A 21,082-nucleotide genomic window follows, 5' to 3' on the forward strand; every position below is an offset into this window, starting at 1 on the left:
GCTTCAGTCCTGACCTGCAGTATTTCCATGTCTTGTCACACACACAGTGCCACCAATGCATCTCAGTCTGGACCTGCAGCTCAGCCTCCCACTCCAGTCCAGTGTTCCCCACACAGCTCTGCTAATGGATCTCGTACTGACTGCCAGGCCCCCATGTGATTTCATTCCTGGTCCCCTACACCACACTATTGATGAGCTGCAATTTGCATTGGCTTCCTATATAGTGAAATTCCTATAGCGAAATTCAAGACCTAATCATTAGTACTGAAGACCATAAACAGTCTAGGCCCTGAATACCTGAGTAAGCAGCAGTTATTGCCTTGTGCCCTCATGCAGCAATTGAGATTACTGGGGTTTGAATGGTTTCTTGATCCCATGGTACCAAGTTCACAAGGCAGGGCCTTCTCCATTGAGAGACCATGGCTGTGGAATTTTCAACCCTAAGAGATGCAAAAGTACCTTGGTGTCAACCTTTGGGGCAAGAATCCGTGGTCTCTATTCTGAGCTCTCTTAGGGCTTGTCTAGATCAGTGGTTTTCAACCTTTTTTCATTTGTGGACCAATAAAAAATTTCAAATGGAGGTGTAGGCAATCTGGGGCAGTCTGCAGACCCCCAGGGTCCTTTGCCCACAGGTTGAAAATGGTCTAGACAAACATCTAGTATATGGCAGGTTGGGCTGTAAATCTACAGCTCAGCCGCATGCCACTCACTAACTGGCTGTGTTACCCTATTACCACACACTAAAAGGGCCCTAGCCCACGTTAACCTACTCAGTGGGCATTGACCTACTTCCATTTCAAAGTGGAGTAGGTCAAGTGGCGGTAGCAGCATCCACCCGGGCAGTTATAGTGTGCGGCACGCTACTGCACTGTAGATTTAAACCCCAGCTTGCTCTGCACTAACTGTTCATCGAACTAAGTCCTGATACCCATGTAAACTGGGAGTCATGCCACTGAAGTCAATTGGGTAAAACTAGTCTAAGTGAAGGCAGAATCAGGTCCAGTCATTTTTCATTTCTCATTGTAGTATGAGTGTTTCTTTTGGTGAGGGGAGAGTGATTTTATTTCCCCTCAGACCTGGTTCCTGCTCTGAGATTTACTCAGGCATGTTGCCCAGTTATTGTAAGTGATACTTTTAGCTTAATTTGCTAAGGCGCCCAATGGTCCACAGCCATGGGCGCCTAGGAACAAAAGATTGTTGTTGTTATTGCTATTACCTCAGTCCTGACCTGACCTCAGCTATTCCAGTCCTGGGCCTCTCATGGTCACGGACTGCCAATCACGACCAATTTTGGTGGATTTTTAATGAACTGGGATGGGGATGAGACCCACTGCACTTGTGACCTAGATGGAATCTAATCTTTGGTCTTCAGAAATAACAGACTCATGTGCTAACCCCCTGAAGCACTTCACAGACACTTGCAGAAGACACTTAGTGCTTCTGTTCTGGTCAGAAGGAATCCTTCTGTGTAATGTTATCTGCATAACCTATAGTAGATATTTCCTTTATAATGCAATAGGGAGCCATATGTTGTGATAATATTTGTGTAGAAACCTGTGGGATTTCCTTTGTGAAAGAAAAGAGTCTTTGTGTGTCGCCATGGTGCTAAATGCTCTACGATTTCTGTGGCAACATGGAGCCCTTTACCACTGCCATGTTAATCAAAGTCTGATGGATTTTTCTTCTAATGTGAAATAGCCCTTTTAACATGACAATAAGTGAAAATAACCAAACTCTCCACTATACAGTGCAGACCGCTGAGAGTCAGGAACGTTAAATGTTATTGGCATGAAGTTCAAGATCCTTTACCAAGAGCATGCCAATAGGTCTACCACCTTTAGAGCATCTTTTTTAATTTTATCCAGAAAAAAATTAGGACGACTTATTTTTTAATCCACTATGCATCACTGCTGCACAAAGCGCAAGAGACTAATTGGTTTTTAATAGTTTGAGGGTCAGAATCCCAATTGGAATTCAATGAAGCTATGCTGATTTACACCAGCTGAGGCTCTAGTCCTAAAAACTTTCATCTTAATGCAATTCTCTTCTATGCTGCTCTTCTCGAAACAGCCTCAGTGGATTAAGGGACAAGTCTCTGCTTGTGCAGAATGCCTCTGGCCAAAGAAATGGTGCTGTTCAGGTGCTCAAGAAGGGGCAGTATTTGGGGTAAGGTTTGTGCATCCCCGATGGGAAGTAGTTATTCTATTATATTTTATTCATCAGATACTCAGCAGGTGTAAAACTGGTGTAGTTCCACCAACTCCAATGGAGCTATGCCAGTTTATACCAGCAGAGTGTATGATTTTATGTAGCTCCCATCACTAAAGCTTTCAAGCTCACCTCCACAGAGGGGGAGGGGGAGGAATGGCAGGGATGCTGAATCAGTCACTATACATATCCTCTAGTCTTCCCTTGGACATGGGGCACATTAGGACCATGGGGACTAGTGCAGTTTTAGTGCTGCAGTAGCAGCCACAGATCAGTTCTGTAGCTGATCTATAGCCCAGGGGAAGGATTGCTTGTTCCCATATCTCCCCAGGGCCCAACCCAACTCCACAGGCTATGTCAGAGGTGGGCAAACAACGGGACCGCCCTGCCTGGCCCCCGAGCTCCTGGCCCAGGAGGCTAGCCCCCAGCCCCTCCCCTACTGTCCCCCTCCCCTGCTGTCCCCCTCCCCCGCAGCCTCAGCTTGCTCGCTCCGCCGCTGGCACAGTGCTCTTGGCGGCAGGGCTGTGAGCTCCTAGGGCAGCGCAGCTGCAGAGCCCGGCCTGACCCAGTGCTCTGTGCTGCATGGTGGCGGTGGCAGTGGCGGCGTGGCCCAGCTTCAGCCAGGTGGCGCGGCTGTAGCACCACCAGCGCTCCAGGCAGCATGGTAAGCGGGCATGGAGCAGGGGAGGTTGAATAGAGGGCAGGGGAGTTCGGGGTGGTTGTCAGGGGGTGGGAGTGTGGATAGGGGACGGGGCGGTCGGGGAGGGACAGGGGATTGAATGGGGGCAGGGGTCCCGGGGGGCGGCAGTCAGGAAGGAGGGGGTGGTTGTATGAGGCGGCAGGGGGCAGTCAGGGGACAGGGAGAAGGGGTGGTTGGATGGGGCAGGGGTCCCGGGGGGGGCCATCAGGAATGAGAGGAGGGGTTGGATGGGATGGCCGGGGGCGGTCAGGGGACAGCGAGCAGGGGTGTGTGGATGGGGCAGGGGTCCCGGGGGGGGGGCCGTCAGGGAACACAAGGGGTTGGATAGGGCAGGAGTCCTGGGGGCAGGGGGCAGATAGGAAGTGGGGACTGGGCCACAACCCCCTCCCCAACTGGCCTTCCATACAATTTATGAAACCTGATGCGGCCCTCAGGCCAAAAAGTTTGCCCACCCCTGGGCTATGTGCTGGGCTGAGGATTAGCCCCTAGATGCTTGTAACATATCACTCTGCTGTACATTGCACCACCAAATCTTCTTCCTGTTCCACTAATACAAGGGTCTATCAGAGCTTCTCCTGTTAAACTTTGCAGGAGGGATTCTTAATCCCCATCACAATGTACTACCATTCTTATGAACTCCTACTGACATGGTAATGTTATCTGTCCTCTTCCTGTAGCTATGTTCATCCAGTTGACTTCTATTGACCTTGTAACCCAACCTGTTCCCTTCACACGGGTATATAATTCTGAGAGACTTTGGCTGACTTTGTAATGAAACAGGTCCCCTTCACAGTGTACACAGTTCAGTTTCTCTAACGCACACCGATCCTCTCACGTTGTAACAGAATTCCCTTGCGCTTTCTCTGATGCTGTAATGTATAGGGTTGACACCCAGCAGATTTTGTGTAGTCACGAGCGTACAGAATCAGGTTCCTGTGACAATATATCTCTGGCTCATTCAGTTCTGGCTTTCACTGTTTCCCACTATAAGAGAAATGCCACCTGAAAATTAAAAGTGCAGGGAAATCACAAGCCACAATTGTATGTCAACTGTATCTCATATGCTCACAGTATCTGAGCACCTCACAATCTTTAACACAGGTATCCTCACAACACCTCTGTGAGGCAGGACAGTGCTGTTAGCCCCATTTTACAGATGGGAACTGAGGCACAGACAGTCTCAGACCCGGATCTTCAAAGATATTTAGGCTCTTAACTTCCATTGAAATCAACAGAAATCAGGGGCGGCTCTAGGCACCAGCAAAGCAAGCAGATGCTTGGGGCAGCCCATTTGCAGGGGCGGCAGCCGGAAGGGATCCAGCCTGGGAGCTGAAAACCAACAGGGGGCCCTGGGAGCTGTAGTTCCTTGGTTAGCTCCCTGCCTATAGAGCCAGCCCTGGAGCAGGGAAAGAACTACAACAGGAAAGGGAGGGGGAGGGAGCATGGTAGCTGAAACCTCATGCTGCAGCTTGCTGTGAATGGAAAGCTCACTGCTAGAAGGGAGTGGCACTGTGAATGGGGAACAAGTGTGCCCAAGGAGTAGAAGGCTTTGCCCCAGAAATCCCCTTCAGAAGACATCCCCAGACTGGATTAGGGATACTGGTGTGACCTCACCTTGCAGCCCCCAAAGAAAGAATTGGGTGGACTAAATGGACAGTGCACCTCTTTGTCTGAAGCCTAGCAAGGGAGGTACGTGGATCCCACTAGAATTTAAAATGAAAAGTAAGGGAGGGGAGGCTCTACTAGACTGGGCAGCTTTAGATACAGTACCAGGCACGTAGGAGGATTTCCACTTCTGAGCCATGGAAGCAGAAATTGACTTTTCTTTCCAGAGTTATCCAATGTTCAGAAAGGGAATCTAGCACCTGCCTTCCAGATTTGAACACCCTCAAAATTCAGGAGTGCTCAAGCTCAATTTGGGCAGCTGTTACTTCATTTCCCCCAAATCAAATATACTGATCCACTGTAACTTGCTGTAAAAAAAGTAGGATAAAATTGAGCAAGAAATGCTTCCCAGTGGTTATTAGGACTGGAATTGCTATTTTCAACAGCCATTGCTTTTTTTTTTTTTTTTTTTTTTTGGTTTATTTGTTTAAAAGGAAGACAGTGATATTGCATTGGCAAATTCCCCATAGAAACAAAGAGTGGAACAAAAGAATAACAAAGGCATCTCAGCTTTTCCTCATTTATGGAGGACAGTCTTATAATATGCATCCAGATATCCTCCAATCACACAAGCTGAAAATTGTTCCACTTTACTGCAGTTCTGCAACCATATGGGAACCAATCCTGTCTTGTGTTCTGTGCACATCTAAAATTCCTGCTGAATGACCCGCCCTGGGAGTGAGTTACCAGTGACCCAGGGCTGGGGCAGAAAGAGGGTGCAGGTGGAGGGGGGAGAGCCCAGGGCTGGGGCGGCAGGGTGTGGGTGGAGAGCCCAGGGCTGGGGTGGCAGGGGGGAGGCCCAGAGCAGGGGCGGCAGGGGGTGCAGGTGGGGGGGGAAGCCCAGGGCTGGGGCAGCAGGGAGGTGCAGGGGGTAGCCCAGGGCTGGGGTGGGGGGCAGCCAAACATTTTTTTGCTTGGGGCAGCAAAAATCCTAGAGCCAGCCCTGACAGAAGGTAGGAGCCTAAGTATCTTTGAGGAGCTAGGTTTATGTGGCACACCCTAAGTCGCACCAGGAAGTTTATGGCAGAGCAAGGAACTGAACACAGGCCTTGCAAATTCCAGGCTAGTGCCCTAATCACCGGAACATCCTTCCTTACAACTATGCAGATAATACCCCTGATCCTGCTGCCACACAGGGCAGCTTCACATCACACTGGAAGATTCTGTCTGTGTAGGGGACAACTTGTGTGGCTCTTCTGCTAACACTCCTTGCCAGGATGTGGCCAGGGAAAAGAGAGCATGGAAGAGCCTTCCTTGTGCCAAACTGATCCCCAGGTGACAAAATGGCCCCTTGGGGCACCTCGGCAGTGAGTGTAGACTAGGACAGCCTTCAGACTGCCCTCATTTATTTGGGGACCAGCCCAGCACCAATAGGACCCCAGGATCAGGGAGGTCGAAGATTATGTCTCCATTACACACCACTTTTAGTGGCATGTAGTGTACATATAGCTACATGCCTCGGAAAGGCTTCAGCAGCTCCTTGCAACCAGAGCCTTTCACTGCAGTGAGGAAAGCCTCTGGCAGGGGAGCTGAGCCTTTCCCCGCTGCCTCTCTGCCGACAAAGCCTTTCCCTGATGCTGGAGGCTCTGCCTGAGAAAGACACCATCAGCGGGGAGGCAGCAGGACACTACACTGCTAAAAATAGCACTGTAGACAGGGCAGCACTACTTGGGCGAGTAGAGAGCTGTGTAAGGTATGTACTCAAGAACTTACCCACAGCCTTCAGCCATACCTCTACTTTACTCACCTAAGCCCTGCCTCACCATCTACACTGCTATTTATACCTGTGCTAGGAGATCTACATGGGTACATACTCTACATGTCTCTAAAAAAGTGTGCAGTATAGATGCACCCCTAAAGATAGTTAAAGGTTGTGATCTTTATACACATACCCCACCCATGTAAACCAGAAGAGGGAGCTGTTCCTCCGAAAGGATTCATCCTAGAGGAGGATAAGCAGGGTTTTCATGACCTCACCCCCGGGGCTGAGGTCTGCTGGAGAAGAGCCACACAGGCTGAGGCTGCCAGAGGGACATGCTAAATCAGCTCTGGCCACATTCCCGAACTGGTCATCACAATCCACTTTGTTTTGTCAGTAGTGTCTGGCTTTGGATTGTCCTGTGAAGCAGGATTACAAGTGCCTCATGCCAAAATGACTCTGACCATCCCCCAGGCAGGACTTTAAAATGCCTTCTCTCACACCAGAGAATATTTGTTTACAAGAACTCAGTGTTATTCAATGGCATTCATGGTACAGCTCTGGAAATTCTCTGCAGGACAGAAGGACATGTAAGGACTGGGTGTGCATCTTTATCTGAAGAATTGAGATTATTTTGTCACTACCATATACTGGCCCTAAAACCAGCTTAACTGTCCTCAGAATGGCCACCCCACTGGAAGAGTACTGTAGACACAACAAAGGGTATGTCTACACTTGGAGCTGAGGGTGTGATTCCCAACACATGTAGACACACACTGGCTCTCCTTGAGCTAGCACACTAAACAGAGTAGCAGAGCTAGGGTATCACAGGCATACTATCCCAGATACACTACCATTGTTAGCACGCTGGCTTGACAAGAGCTAATGCGAGTGTGTCTACATGAGCTTGGAATCACCCCCCAGCTCCAGGTGTAGCTACACCAATAAAAACTCATCCCACTGCCCCTCACTCCTGCAGGACTATCAGGGAAGGAGGCGTGGCCAGGATACTCCTATACCATGCCACTGCTTGGTTGCATTTTGGCCCCTTGTCTGATCCATGTCAATGGAGAGGGACAAGATCAGGGGACTGTTAAGGTGAGCTACATGCCATCCTTGCAACTGTAACATTCCCTCTGTGCAGATTAGCTAAAGCTCTGGATCTGGGGTCTTGTTCATTATTCCCAGTTCTTTGTGCAACAAGGTAAAGCCTAGGTTATGTGAACCTAAAGTCTTCAAGGCTGGCACATCACTGTACTGTAGTGTTTTATGTTCCCTCCCTCAGAGAGAGGAGGGGCACAGACCTCCTCTAAGCCTTATTTTAAACTAAAATAAATATCAGAAGGTTCAGTGGGTTTTATATTTAGAAAATTATGCCCTGTGAAGTTGAGTCACCTCAAGGTACATTAGTTACTCAGCACAGCCTCATTCCTTCCAGGCAGCTTTAGTCATGTACATTACACGCACATGTGTTGCTATCTCAGTGGAGTTTGGGTAACGGAAAGAATTAAATCAGAAGTAGAGCTTCCATTCTTTCCCTCTATGGGCATGTCTACATTGCAATATGATAGCAAACCACTGAGTTAGATGCTAGCCATGGCTTACTAGTCAGAGTGTACCAGTATGAGGGTTAATGGGGTATTAATGAGGGTTAGCTGACAGTTCTGAATAGGTTTGGTCCTGACTGAGAAGTCATGATTAGCATTGTGTTATCTAACTAGATTGCTCACAGCTGTGTTCAAAGATGGTAATATTTTGCAAAGTAGGGAAGTCCGATGGCTATGTAAACCTACATGGATAGGGAGCAAGCAGTAGATGTGATATATATCGATGTTAGAAAGGCTTTTGATACCATCTCACATGACCTTCTTATAAGCAAACTAGAGAAATACAGTAAAGATGAACCTACTATAAGGTGGGTGCACAACAATGGTTTAAAGTCAAGCTGGAAGGACGTATCGAGTGGGGTCCTGCAGTGATCTATTGTGGGTCAAGCTCTATTCCATATCTTCACACATGATTTGCATAATGGCATAGAGAGTATGTTTAAAATGTTTGTGGACAATACCAAGCTAGGAGGGATTGCAAGTGCTTTGGAGGACAGGATTAAAATTCAAAATGATTTTAGAGAAGTGGTCTGAAATAAATAGGATGATGTTCAATGGAGACAAATGCAAACTACTACACTTAGGTAGGAACAATCAATTGCTCAAACACAAAATAGGAAATGACTGCCTTGGAAGGAATACTGCAGAAAAGGATTGAGGGGTTATATATAAAACTAAATATGAGACAACAGTGTAACACTGTTGCAAAAAAAAGTGAGCATCATAGTGGGATGTATTAGCATGAGTGTTGTAAGAAAGACAGAAGAAGTAATTTTTCTGCTCTACTCAGTGCTTATAAGACCTCAACTGGAGTATTGTGTCCAGTTCTGGACACCACACTTTGGGAAAGATGTGGACAAATTGGAAGTCCAGAGGAGAGCAATAAAAATGATTAAAGGTCTAGAAAATGTGACCTATGAGGAAAGATTGAAAAATCGGGTTTGTTTAGTCTGAAAAAGAGAAGACTGAGGGACAACATAATCTTCAAGTACATAAAGGGTTATTATAAAAAAAGAGAGTTGTCAATTGTTCTCCTTATCCACTGAGGACAGGACAAGAAGTAATGGGCCTAAATTGCAACAAAGGAGATTCAGCTTGGACATTAGGAAACACTTCCTAACTGTCAGGGTAGTTAAGCACTGAAATAAATTGTCTAGGGAGATTGTGGAATCTCTGTCACTGGAGGTTTTTAAGAACAAGTTAGACAAACACCTGTCAGGAAAGGTCCAGATAATATTTAGTTCTACCTCAATGCAGGGGATGGACTAGATGACCTATCAAAGGCACTTACAGTCCTACATTTCTATGAGTCAATGAGACAGTGACCTGGCCTAATTTCAATGTGTCTGTAGAGCATGTAACACAACAGGGGCCAGGTGCATGACTAGAGCGCCTACGCTACTACTATACAAATAATACTAATGTAAGTAATTCTATTCCACCAATCTACATTTCTCCTGCAGTTTTAACTGGACATGGTATTCTTCACTTCCTAAACTCTGGTGTGGTATTTCCATGTACTGTTATGCAGCTGCCATGTTCCACCCAAGAGGTGATTCCATTTCAGTAGCGGATAAGGTGAAAATATATTATTATTTTATTCCAGTAGCAGCTAAAGCCTCCTGATTTAGTACACCTATAAAGTTCATTGGGATCCTCCTAGAGGAAGGACACCACCGTCATTATTCAGGGGCCAAATCCTGGAGTCCTTAGTGTTTGTTCAGGCAAACTCCCACCATAGACAGTGGAAGTTTAAAAAAAGAAAACTAAGTAAGGACCTCAGGGTTTGTCCCACTGTTACTCAATGGGCAGTTTCGGGTAGGACTTATGATCTCTTTCAAGTCAGCTAAAAGAGTCTGATTGGCCAAGGTATGCTTAGAATGTAGACATAGGAGACCAAGGAGGATTGTCCTCAGCTATTTAAAATGCAGCTAGGCTCAGCAGAAATCACTCCCTCTCTGTCAGTTCCGATGGTCCTCCACACATTGTGTGAACTGCATTCCTGCTGGCACCCTAGCCCTCTCGAGCAGCGTGACTCCATAGCAAACGGAAGTGACAGGCCATATGGGAAGCAGCAACCTGATAAAGCAGAAGAGAAAATGCAAACTAAATGCCACTTAGCAAGCCACCAGACAGGACACTGGCATTGGTGACAGCCTGCACAAGCAAGAGATACTGTCATGTCATCAACTGCTTCCCCAGCAATGGGACTTCTGGGCTGTTCCTAACAATTCCCAGGCAGACCACGCAGGTGACAACTGTTACCTTTCTTTATAAGATAGCACAGAGTCTAACTGTGGCGGTAAAATGCTACTATATCAGAATAGCATTTACATGCTATTTGCAAGGGTGTAGAAGACTACAGGAGATGCAAGGCAGTGGAGAATCAGGCCCCATAATGTTTCAGCTATAGTATTAAATGCCTCAAGCATCTATGATTCTACCACATAAATGGTTATTCCATAGTGTAACAGATCTAAATGGACCTGGCTCTAGAGGAGGGAGAGCAGGACATCCTTTGCTCCATAGTTCAAAGCCATGTACTGCTGCCAAAAGACAGCCATGGGTCACCTGAAGGGCATTCTAATCCCCATTCCTCTTTCTCTCCTCATTATTTTTTCACTGGCTCCTCCTTTCCCTATTTCTTCTTTACATCTCGTTTCATGTGCAGGAACTAGAGTCTGTGAAAGTTTCAGGCAAAGTCTTACAGAAGCTGTGTCCAAACTGGTAATCTCTACAATCACTGGCAATGAGTTTCAATCACATCTCTCTCCCCGATTCACTTAAATAGGGCCCATTGAAGTCACTAGAAAGACTTTAATAGATTTTGTGAGTACGCCCCATGTGTGAAAAATAGTTGCCCTACTTACATGCCCCAGTCATGATTTCTTATGAGAACTGCTGAACTCACACCCACCCACACCAGTGACATAAGCATTTTCAGCAATGCCTGGGGAGATGGAGGGAGCAGGGAGATTCATGTTGGAGTCCTTTGGTGGGTTTCTCCAGCGCCAACATAGTGTGTGACAGGAAAATTAAGAAAAGGCCAAGTGCTGCAGGCCGAGAGACACCTGCAGCGGCAGCAACAGAAGTCACTGTGAATGCGACCTTTATGACATCCCAGAGCATGTTCAAAGCAGGGGGCTTTTGTCATCAGTCAAGAACACAACAGCAATAACAAGGCAAACTTCATCTGCCTGGGTATTAGCGGAAGAATGTGTGTGTGATGAAAGGTCACTTAGTCCCAGAGAGGCCCTTTCATGTCTAAGATCTGTCTGACATCTGAGAAACCAGCTGTGGCACAGCTTTGGCAGCAGAAGCTGCTATTTTTCTCAGACTCTTTCCCATGCAAGCACCGTGTCAGCAAAGGGCCTATTTAGGACTGCCAGCCAATCACACCATCCTGAAAACCTCACTCTCTGTGAAGAGCTGTGGGAACTCAGCGCCTTGCAGGATTGGCACCTTTGTGCAGCCAGTGTTATGGAGGTGCTCTGGAATATAAAAAACTAGAATCGTTCTATTCCCTCCTCCTCTTTGCCCTCTCCCAACCAGTCTCCTTTTCCCTACATTATGGGCCCTGTGATGGAGTTCACTCACCACAGGAGTACATCCGTGTGGCCAGGTGTGATGTAGGGGCTGTCTCCTCGTATGGCACCCCCTGCTGAGGGTCAATCCAGTGGTCTTTCTTCCTGCAACTTGGCCTTCCAGCCAGGTCATGCTCTAGTCCACCCCTTCCAGGATAACAGAGAGTCCAACACAGCTATAGTCCAATAACATTACAGCCTTCCACCCATCTCTGGGCTCTGTGATCCTTACACCCCTTACCTCAGAGGTTTCACTCCACCCTTCTCATGTCCAGTGGGGAACCCAGGCCCTGCCTCTGCTCTGGGTTCAAGCCAAGTTCTACTCCCTCAGACTCCTTGCTGCCTCCTTGGACCACCTCCTTCCTCTTCCATCCCCCAGAGAGAGGCTGCAGACTCTCTCCCTGCAGCCCCTTTCTGCTACAAACTTCTTGGCTTTATAATCATCACCCAGTCCCTCCTCAGCTGGGCTTTATCCCTAGTTAAGCCTGGCTGTCCCTCCAGGTGAAGCTGGAAAACATGATTGGCCTCTCAGGCCCACATTAACCAACTCAGGGACTGTGTTGGGTATACACCCCATCATCTAGACCACACCTAAGAATATAGATGTGAACAGAGCCCTGCTGCTTGATTTACCTACCTTCCCCTCACTTCACACCATTATCTTCTCCTCCTTCCACCCAACACGCAAATGTCCAACACCCCAGCTTTGCTTTCTGAGGCCAAATCCCTCAGCATTTTCTCCACCCTTACTCAGGCACAGCTCCAAGGGATTTCAGTGGAAGTCATGCCTGAGTAAGAGTTGAGGGACAAGGGGTGCCGGACCACTGCACGGGGGCAAAGGAGTACCCCCTCTCTCTTCCCATGCATGGGTGAGGCATTATCACAGCTTTTGCACTCACTTGAACACACAGACTGTATGGGCCTACCCCTGTTAACAAGCCCAAAGGGGCAACTGCAAGGAAGGAGACAGGTCTATGGCACTGCAAGCTGATGTTTCAACACCTGCAATAGCTTTATTCAGTGTCAATATCTTAAGATGTGGTTGGAAATGTATGGGAGGAAGGTGCAAGAAGCACATATTTGAACACTAAGGTAATTTCATATGAACAGGGTACTGGCTGGCTCCTGTACTCAGGAGAAAACAGATGAAGCCCTGACATTTGGTAGAACAGAACGGGATCTGTATAGTAACGTGGGGTGGAAACTCTGGATGGATCCTGCCAAGGAAATGATTTTGCTATGCTAAAGGTTCTTAGATCCATTTTGGAGTTATAGAAATTCCCAGTGCTTTAAAATATCTCCTCACCCCTGAGCACTCAGTAACATTTTCCTAGTCTTCTGAGTTCCCAAGTCTCCTTTATTTGACAGACTAGATTTGTTTAAAGGAAAATGGCCACTTTCTTTTAAAAACCCTACAATCGCTTCATCCAGCCGTGAAAGTGTACACATGACAAGCCTTTGTATTTAAAATCTGTTCATAAGTGTAACACTTTACAAGCCAGTCTCCTGATAAAAAGCTGGTAAAAAGTCAGATCCTGTCCCGAGATCTGCACTCAGGTCATTTTTTGTGCATCAGCAGCATTTGCAGAGTCATCTAGATTTGGCCGCAGTCTGCTTTGATGAAATCAGTGCAGCTCCCCAGCTCTGCAGCCGCTGTGTGTTAGCGCTTCCAGGACAGCAAAGGAGAGTGGCTCATAAGGAATTGGGGCAGCCAGATGATGACTTCATGAATGTTTTACACTAGTTTAATGCCATTGGGCCAGAATCCCCATTGCCCTGCACTTCATGCAGTCATTTACACCTGGGCAAAGTGAGTGTAAACACTCTATGGGTTCTCTGCTTGATTCTCTACAGCATCTGCCCCCCCCCCCCCCTTATAATCCTTTTGTGTAGGGAGGGGGAATGCCTGTGTGGTAAAGAGCTGGTGCAGTGGCTTTGCTTCCCTGGTCCCCCTCAAGCTTAGGTCAAGTTCTCAGGAGAAAAGTGCCATGGCAGAGGTCTCCTTGCACCCCACCAATCCTCAGCCTCATGAATGACACCTTCAGGCCATAGACAGCCAAGTGCAACTTTGAGCAAGTGGCAGGTTCTGTAAGTCTAAAGTAGGTGGAAAATTAGCTGCCCCTGAATTCCTCTGCTGTAAAGTGATCCCCAGGCAGCATAGAGCCACTGGAGCAGTTCTTCACAAGCCTTCCCTTGCCGCCCGTGGGGGGGGGGGGGTGAGGGGAGAAAGGGGCCATGGCTGGAGCACCTCTGTACTCTGATTCTTCTCAGCTTCCAGAACAGCCCCAGCATTAGGTCTGCTGTAATTTACACCAGGAGGTGGACTGAGCCAACCCTAGCATCCAGGGGCTGCAAAGATGACATGAAGTCACCTCCCTCAGGTCCTGTGCCAAGGACAGCTCAGCCAGACCTGGGGTCAGTCTCTCTTCACTCCTCCCAAACAACTAGACCACTCTGCCATTGGCGACCATCGCTTCCTCTTGGGAGATGACCTCATTCTCCAAGGCTGTCAAGCCAGGGGTTTTAACCACCAAAAAATCCACTCAAAGATTGCAAAATACAGAAAAACTCAATAGAGATCTTTCAAATCAAGGGGCAGGGGGAGGGGTAGAAAATTATTGCCCTGCTAATGATGTCAGAAATCTATTAATTTTAAACAGAAAAGAGGGTTATATTTTTTCTTTTCTCCTATGACCAAGTTGGACAGACAAAAACAAAGCCCCATTCAAAAGTGTGCAAACAAGCTCCCCCTGCTCTCACCTCTTATGGAAATATTGCAAAGCCACAATTCTGGGAGTCAACAAAAATAAACGACGTCATGTTTGTGCAAGGGGAGAGTAGGGATGGAAAGCTCTGAAATGACAGCTGTGATCTAAGACATATTTTCCCCTCCCCTCCCAAATGTACAGACCTGCCACCAACTGGTAATAATGCTTTCATTTATTAGACGCTGCTCTCTCACACCCTGACCAAAAGTCAGAACACTTTTATTTTGATATGAGGGTTGCAAAACATTGAGTCAGGGTGTCGTAGATTCCATGCCACTGAGTAATGCATGAAGGGGCTTGTGAGTTACCTGATAGCATTTGACAGACATGCCGGTGGGAGGTACTTTTGCAGTGACAGGCAGGAATCAATATTGCTGTGGGAAATGTGAGTTACTTAGGCAAGTTTTCTGGGGACATGGAGGATTAACAGAGACTGATAAAAATGACAGTAATAGAAAATGAAATACAAGCCATTCACTGCAAATTTAATTCTCTTTATACTGATGCATGTCCTTTTCATTTACAGTGCAGGCACTGACACCCTGGGCAGGACAAATCTACCAATGGCTGCATCAGATTGGTGAGAAATAAATAGTTTTGAACATCTCCCAGGGTCTTCTGTGGCTTCTATTAAATCCATACAGGGTCTTATTCTCCTGTCACTCAATCCAGATCTACACCTATGGACATTCTATTGGTTAACTGATAGATGATGCCATGCAGAGCAAAGATGCCCTCTGTTCCATCCTACTCTGGCTACATCCCACCCAAACCTGAACAACTCTCACCAGGCAGTGTTCACACAGAAGAGTTTCTGCAGGCTTGGAGAAGACAGGAAGAACAATGCTGCATTGGCTCAACTTCAGTCCTGTCAATAACTTTAGGGGCACCAGGATGGAATGTCTGCTATTTTCTTCCCCTACGTGCCTTCTAATGCAGGGGATAATCTGGTCAACAGTCTAGTTTATTCATTATGAGAATTGTTTCTTATTCCAGACACCTAGGAACTGCCACACAGGATCAGACCCAAAGTGCACCTAGTGCAGTATCTTGTCTCCGACAGTGGCCAATGCCAAATGCTTCAGAAGGTGTAGGAAACCCTGAAGTAGGCATGGAATAAACAGTTCTATGAGCTTTCACCTGAGCAAAATGGGTGCCGTTGTATTTTAAGCAAATTTAGTCATGGTGAACAGCACCAGGTTCACAGCTTTGGAGAGCAAGGCCCATTATTTATCCTCAGAAGAGCTACAGCATGTGCAGCAACAGAGCTAGTTTACCCCCGGACTGCCCTACCAAATGTGCCTCACCCCCTGACCTGCAGAGTTCACCTCTACTGGCGAGAGGGTAGTTTTGTCTTGATGCTTGTTCAGCCCTTGATCTCTCTGTGGTGATTCCCAACAATGGGCCAGTCAGGGCCAACCAATTCCCTTACTTAATAATACAATGTTGCCCACAAACATTACAGTTTGCAGCATTGCAGAAATTTTATTAAATTGCATGCATTGTGCTGAGAACACCAACTCATCCTATAAATGCTAGGAAAGAGACATTAGGTAATAATGACTTTGGTTCCTACCCATCTTGGGTGGGATTTATACTAATAGGATTCACTGATTCATCACTGTGTCACTACAATTTTGTGCTGCTGTAACTCCCTTGATTTCTAGGGAATGATGTTTTCATAAAACTGAAGTAATGCTCTGATGAATCAGACCCCTAACGCAGAACTGTTGTTCTCATACAATGGTCTGTGGACAGCTGGTGATTTGAGAGGCTTTTGCTCACAGAATGAAATACGTTGAGAACCAAGCAGCAGGAGGATCAGGATGTTGGGAAAGGAAATGGGTCTATGAGAGTCTCTCTCTCTCTCTCTCTCTCTCTCTCTCATGAAGTGGCTTGCAGAACCAATATATAAATCAACCCTAATACTTAGCACCTATATAAGCTTTTCATCCATAGAACTCAAATCACTTTACAGAGGATGGTAAGTATCATTCTCCCCATTTCACAGATGGAGAAATTGAGGTCACCCAGTAAGTAAGTCTCCTGACTTCCTAACAGTAGCATCCAGTTCCTATTACCATTCCCTTGAGCAGTCAAAGTCACTGTTATTGTCATTTATGTAAATAAACATGTAACCACGTTCAAAGTAAAAATCAGCCGGGCCATCAGTTCTTTATGGGCCTGTCAAATACACACCAATGAATTTTGAGCAGATAAGGGAAGGGAACCCAAGATTTACAAATGCCTACAGAAATTCTCTTAGCAACCCTGACAGTTGCCAGGAAACAATGGCTTTCAGTTACTACAGTGACACAGGATACAAAGCTGCATGCCTCATCACACCCACCTGTAGAAGACACTAAGCCTGATTCTCCTTTCATTTACACAGATGGGTATAAATCAGGAGTAACTCCAAAGTCAAGGGAATTACACCAGTATAAAACCCGTGCAAGTGATAGGAGGTGTAATAAGGACTAAGGGAGGGAGAAAGGCAGAATTAGAATAACCACTTGCAAATATCAGAAAGGTGTAAACACTAATGTCAACATTCTCAGAGGATTTATGACTAGGGTGAGGAATTACATAAGGTAGTCAAAAGGGGTATTCTAGCGCAATGGAATGAAGCTGAGCAAAGGTATATTTAAGCTATCAGGAAACATTTCCTAGCACATTGATGGATGAGTCTGTGGACTGTCCTACCAAAGGAAGTAGTGGAAGCCCCATGCTTGGCTCATTGAACTGTACAAAGCACTGGAGTATACCATAGGGATCAACCCTGCACTGACAAAGGGATGGGAAGGACTTAATAGGAATTTTCACTCTTGACTTTATTTGTTTGGCATATTTCAATTGTTATACAAACACACCACACACTTGCAGCGCCATATAAATAATAAATCATTTCAAGGAGTCCATGATTCTAGTACTGATGGAAGTACTCTAGGAAGAACAAATATCTACATAACAAAGACACACAGACTGTTTCAGAAAGGCATATGAGGTTAGTCTCTTCCCAGCCCAATGGTTCTCAATCTTGTCCATAGTGTGACCCCCATCTAACAACAGAAAGAAGTTCAGAAGCCCCTGTGTAAAGGTCTCCACTCACTGAAGCTGCATCTCATTGGGGCTAGATGGGGGAATTAGCTTTAACCCCTGCAATTAATTGTTCACACTGTGATTCCTCCCTCTCTTTGTGACTCAAATTGCTCCCTCTTCATGGATCAGCCCTCTGTTTAGGTTATCATATAGCCCCCATCCTTCCTGGGTATTAAAGTCCCACCAGACAAGTGGTGCGGATGCTGCCTCAGACAGTCTTTCCTTCCACCTCTGGGTCCTGTGCCACTTCCTAATGGCTTGCAGGACCACCTGCAACTCTAGACTACAGCCCAGGCACCCTATGACTAGCAATCCAGGCCTCCTCAGTCTCTGTTACTGTTTCCATGGGCTCCTTCCTATCCCACCTCTCTATCGCCTGATCTATCCCAAGGCTTGCCATCAAAGCTTCATCTGCTCCCCCCGGCTACTTCACCCCTCTCAGCCTCTTGCCAAACTTCCTAGTACAAGGCAGGATCCTAGGGCTTATTCTCCCCCTAGACTTCCTCCTTTTCCCAGACCACCTCACATTCCCTCTCCAGAATGACTGCAGGCCACTTCCCTGCAAATTCCTCCTACCTCACTTTCTGGATCTATAATCCTATGCCAGATGCTGCCCCAGGTGGGCTTCCCCTGCAGTTAGGACTTATTGCTCCTTGGCTGCCCTCCAGGTTTAGCATACAATATTAATTGGTCTCTTCTGGCCCACATTAACCCACTCAGGGCTTGTAAGGGGTGGACAACTCCATCACAACTTGTCTCAAGAATGTAAGGGAGGTCACATACCCCTGAACCTGTCCATGACTCCCATGTTGGGCAGCCAGGGCCTAGTCCAAGGGAGCTGCAAGACTTCAAAGCAGACCTTGCTAACACTAGACCTAGTTTGCAGTTCCCACCTGGGACATTAGTAGGAGATTGGAAGTTGGCTTTTTCCATGAGGGCCCCCCAACTTTACACTTCATTATCCACCTTGGTCAAGCCACTTTTGTTATACTTATGAACACCCTACAAAGCCCATCTCTTATTTCAGGCATTTGGAAAGGAGGAGGATTGGTGGACTGGAGTTATGGTGGGTTTGCTGATTGGTTTTATGATATGGTGATTTTGTTTCACTGTGGATGAACGAACAGCTCAGGATGCATGTTTGTGATCTTAGAGTGTTATTCGTTTTAATATTTGCAAAGCACCTAGAGTTCCAGATAGTTACTGGAAAGATCTGAGTTCTGGAACGTAAGAGAGTCAGGAATGCAAATCCCATTAAAATTCAGTGATTGTTGGGTGCTTAATTCCCTTATGCTCCTTTGAAAATCCTACCAAACACATAAATAATTGAGCAGTGCCTTAAACTGTATCCCTACATGTCAAACAGGGGACACTGCAACAGGCATTTATACAGTAACTTGGGTTGGTCATAATCTGATATCTGAAACAGACTCTGTACAAACAATTCTTGAACAGATTCCCTGCGATTCACTGTGTTCCTTGTTCCATCTGTTTGCCTTGCTATCTAACATAACTACACATTAATGCCACTTTTTAAGAATGAATTATGAAGTATTACTCTCTAGTGAAGAGGCTCCTTAAGGCTAGGCTAGAAGAAGTAACACTTCCAAGTTGTGTCTCTCAACATAAGTCTGTCAAACCTTTGCCAGCAATAGACCCCTGGAACACTAATCTGCAATAAACTCTGCAAACAGTTTGCTTCTGCTATTTTCCTTTCCACTTGTGGCAAAACCTTGGGCCTGATTCTTTTCCCCATGACACCAGTTTTGTGCCGATATGAACCCATTGGGCCGAGTCCTCTGAAATGCTGGAGCATGGTTTGGCACAGCTGGGGGCTTTCACCACCATTCTGCCTCTGCCCCCACCTTCTTCAGTCCCCAGCACAATACAGAGCAGGCCCAAAGCGCTGCGCTCCAAACACAACCCTCTCCTCATGCCTACTCCTTCCCCTTATACAAGTTCAGCAGGCCTCCTTCCAGCAAGAACTATGGCCGGTGAAGGGCCAGCTGCAGTGGCTCTGTGTCATTCAGGGTATCTCCAACCCCAAGAGAAGCCCCAGAGTGCTGTCGAAGCCAGTACTATGACCCCTTTGCATTGTTAGATGGCTCAAAGGGAGAAGTATCATAGGGCAGGATTTTACTCATTCACTTCAATGGAGTTATGCCAGTGTAAAATTGGTGCAAGGGAGAGGAATGTCATGCCCCTTATTTTCAAATACGGTACACTCCTGTTTATCTGAATGCCCTTTTTCCAAACATTAAATCCTAGTTATCCAAATCCCCTGTGTAGCCCTATGTCAGTTAATCATCTGCTAATAACTTCTCAATTAGCCTCTTAGCATCTGTTACCTACCAACGGCTTTGTATTCCTATAGTGGTTCTGAGTTGGTACTTACCATTAGTGAGATCTGATCCTGTTTCAGCAGCAACAGCAGCTTGACAGGACAATGTCAAAAAGAAAAAGTATTAAGCAAATATCAGCATTGCTCCCTTTGTTCACTGTATTTCTAGATCAGTGAAACTGCAGCTCAAAATAGCATTTCCATTTATTTGAATGCCCAGTTATCCAAAAGTTTTGTCTGTTCCCCCAGGCCACTTGGATACACAGGAGTGTACTGTAATAGAGTGAGGGTTTGATAACATCTTACAATTCAGGGCCAAAATATGGTCTCCATTGCACCAGTGCCAATCGAGAGTAACACCACTGATTTCAATGGAATTTCTCCAGGTTACAACAATCTACCAAAGAACATAGTTAGGTCATTAGGGAGGGATTATCCATTGCCCTGCAGCTTATGCAGTCATTTACATTGGCGAAAAAATGAGTGTAAACCACTACTAAATCGGAATGGCAACATTTTGCATTCCCTCTGCACAGGTGTAAGAGACTACACCAGGGGCAAGGCAGTGGAGAATCAGGCCCTTAGTCTTTATTTCCGCATATGTCATCAAACCAAACAGATTTCAAACCCATCAGCTAAATTCTTATAGTTGCTTTTCCAGCTTAATGTTGCCTTTCTCCTGATGAATTTGCCTTAGTCCTTCATCTCTTAGGCCTGGTCCACACCAAAAGTTTAGGTCGAAATAGCTATTCTTTTGTTGGGAAAGCACCTTCTGATATCTAATTATGAGCAAAACCCCTGATCTACAAAGCATTGCAACACTCGGCATCACAGCGCCTAACTTTTAGGCACCTAGAAACATCACAGGAACACCACTGCAATCCACAAAGCTTGTGTTAGATCCCTCAGCTCCCTATACAACAAATGGGCAGGGATAGGCTCCCTAAAATGCAATCTAAAAAAACCAGCACACACTAGGTAGGTGGGGAGTGACCTAAACTAGCTAATAGGAGATGCCAGCAAGATGGGGTTTACTAAGAAGCCCCATCCCTCTCTTGGAGATAGTCTGGGCTGCAGGGAGGTGCCAGTCTCTGCTAGTGATCCATGAACAGGAACCCCTCTCCTGCAGTCCAGCAGCTCCCTCTTGTGAGAACGAGTTAGGCACCTGCCTTGTGCCACACAAACACAGCCAGAGGAAGGGGCTGCTGCTGCCCACTTTATAACTTGTAGCCCACTGTACAGCTGTTCAAGTACTCATCTGGGATGGGGGCGGGGGAATCTGATCAGTGATCTCCCAGCTCTTAGGAGAGTGCTCTAACTACAGACTTATGGGATATTTTGATGAGGGGGCTCCCTCCATCTCTCCTGTTGAAACGTTTCCACTGTGGAAATAATGAATGACGCAGCAGAA

This window comes from Malaclemys terrapin, chromosome 1, assembly GCF_027887155.1.
Source record: "Malaclemys terrapin pileata isolate rMalTer1 chromosome 1, rMalTer1.hap1, whole genome shotgun sequence".
NCBI classification, from domain to species: domain Eukaryota; kingdom Metazoa; phylum Chordata; order Testudines; family Emydidae; genus Malaclemys; species Malaclemys terrapin.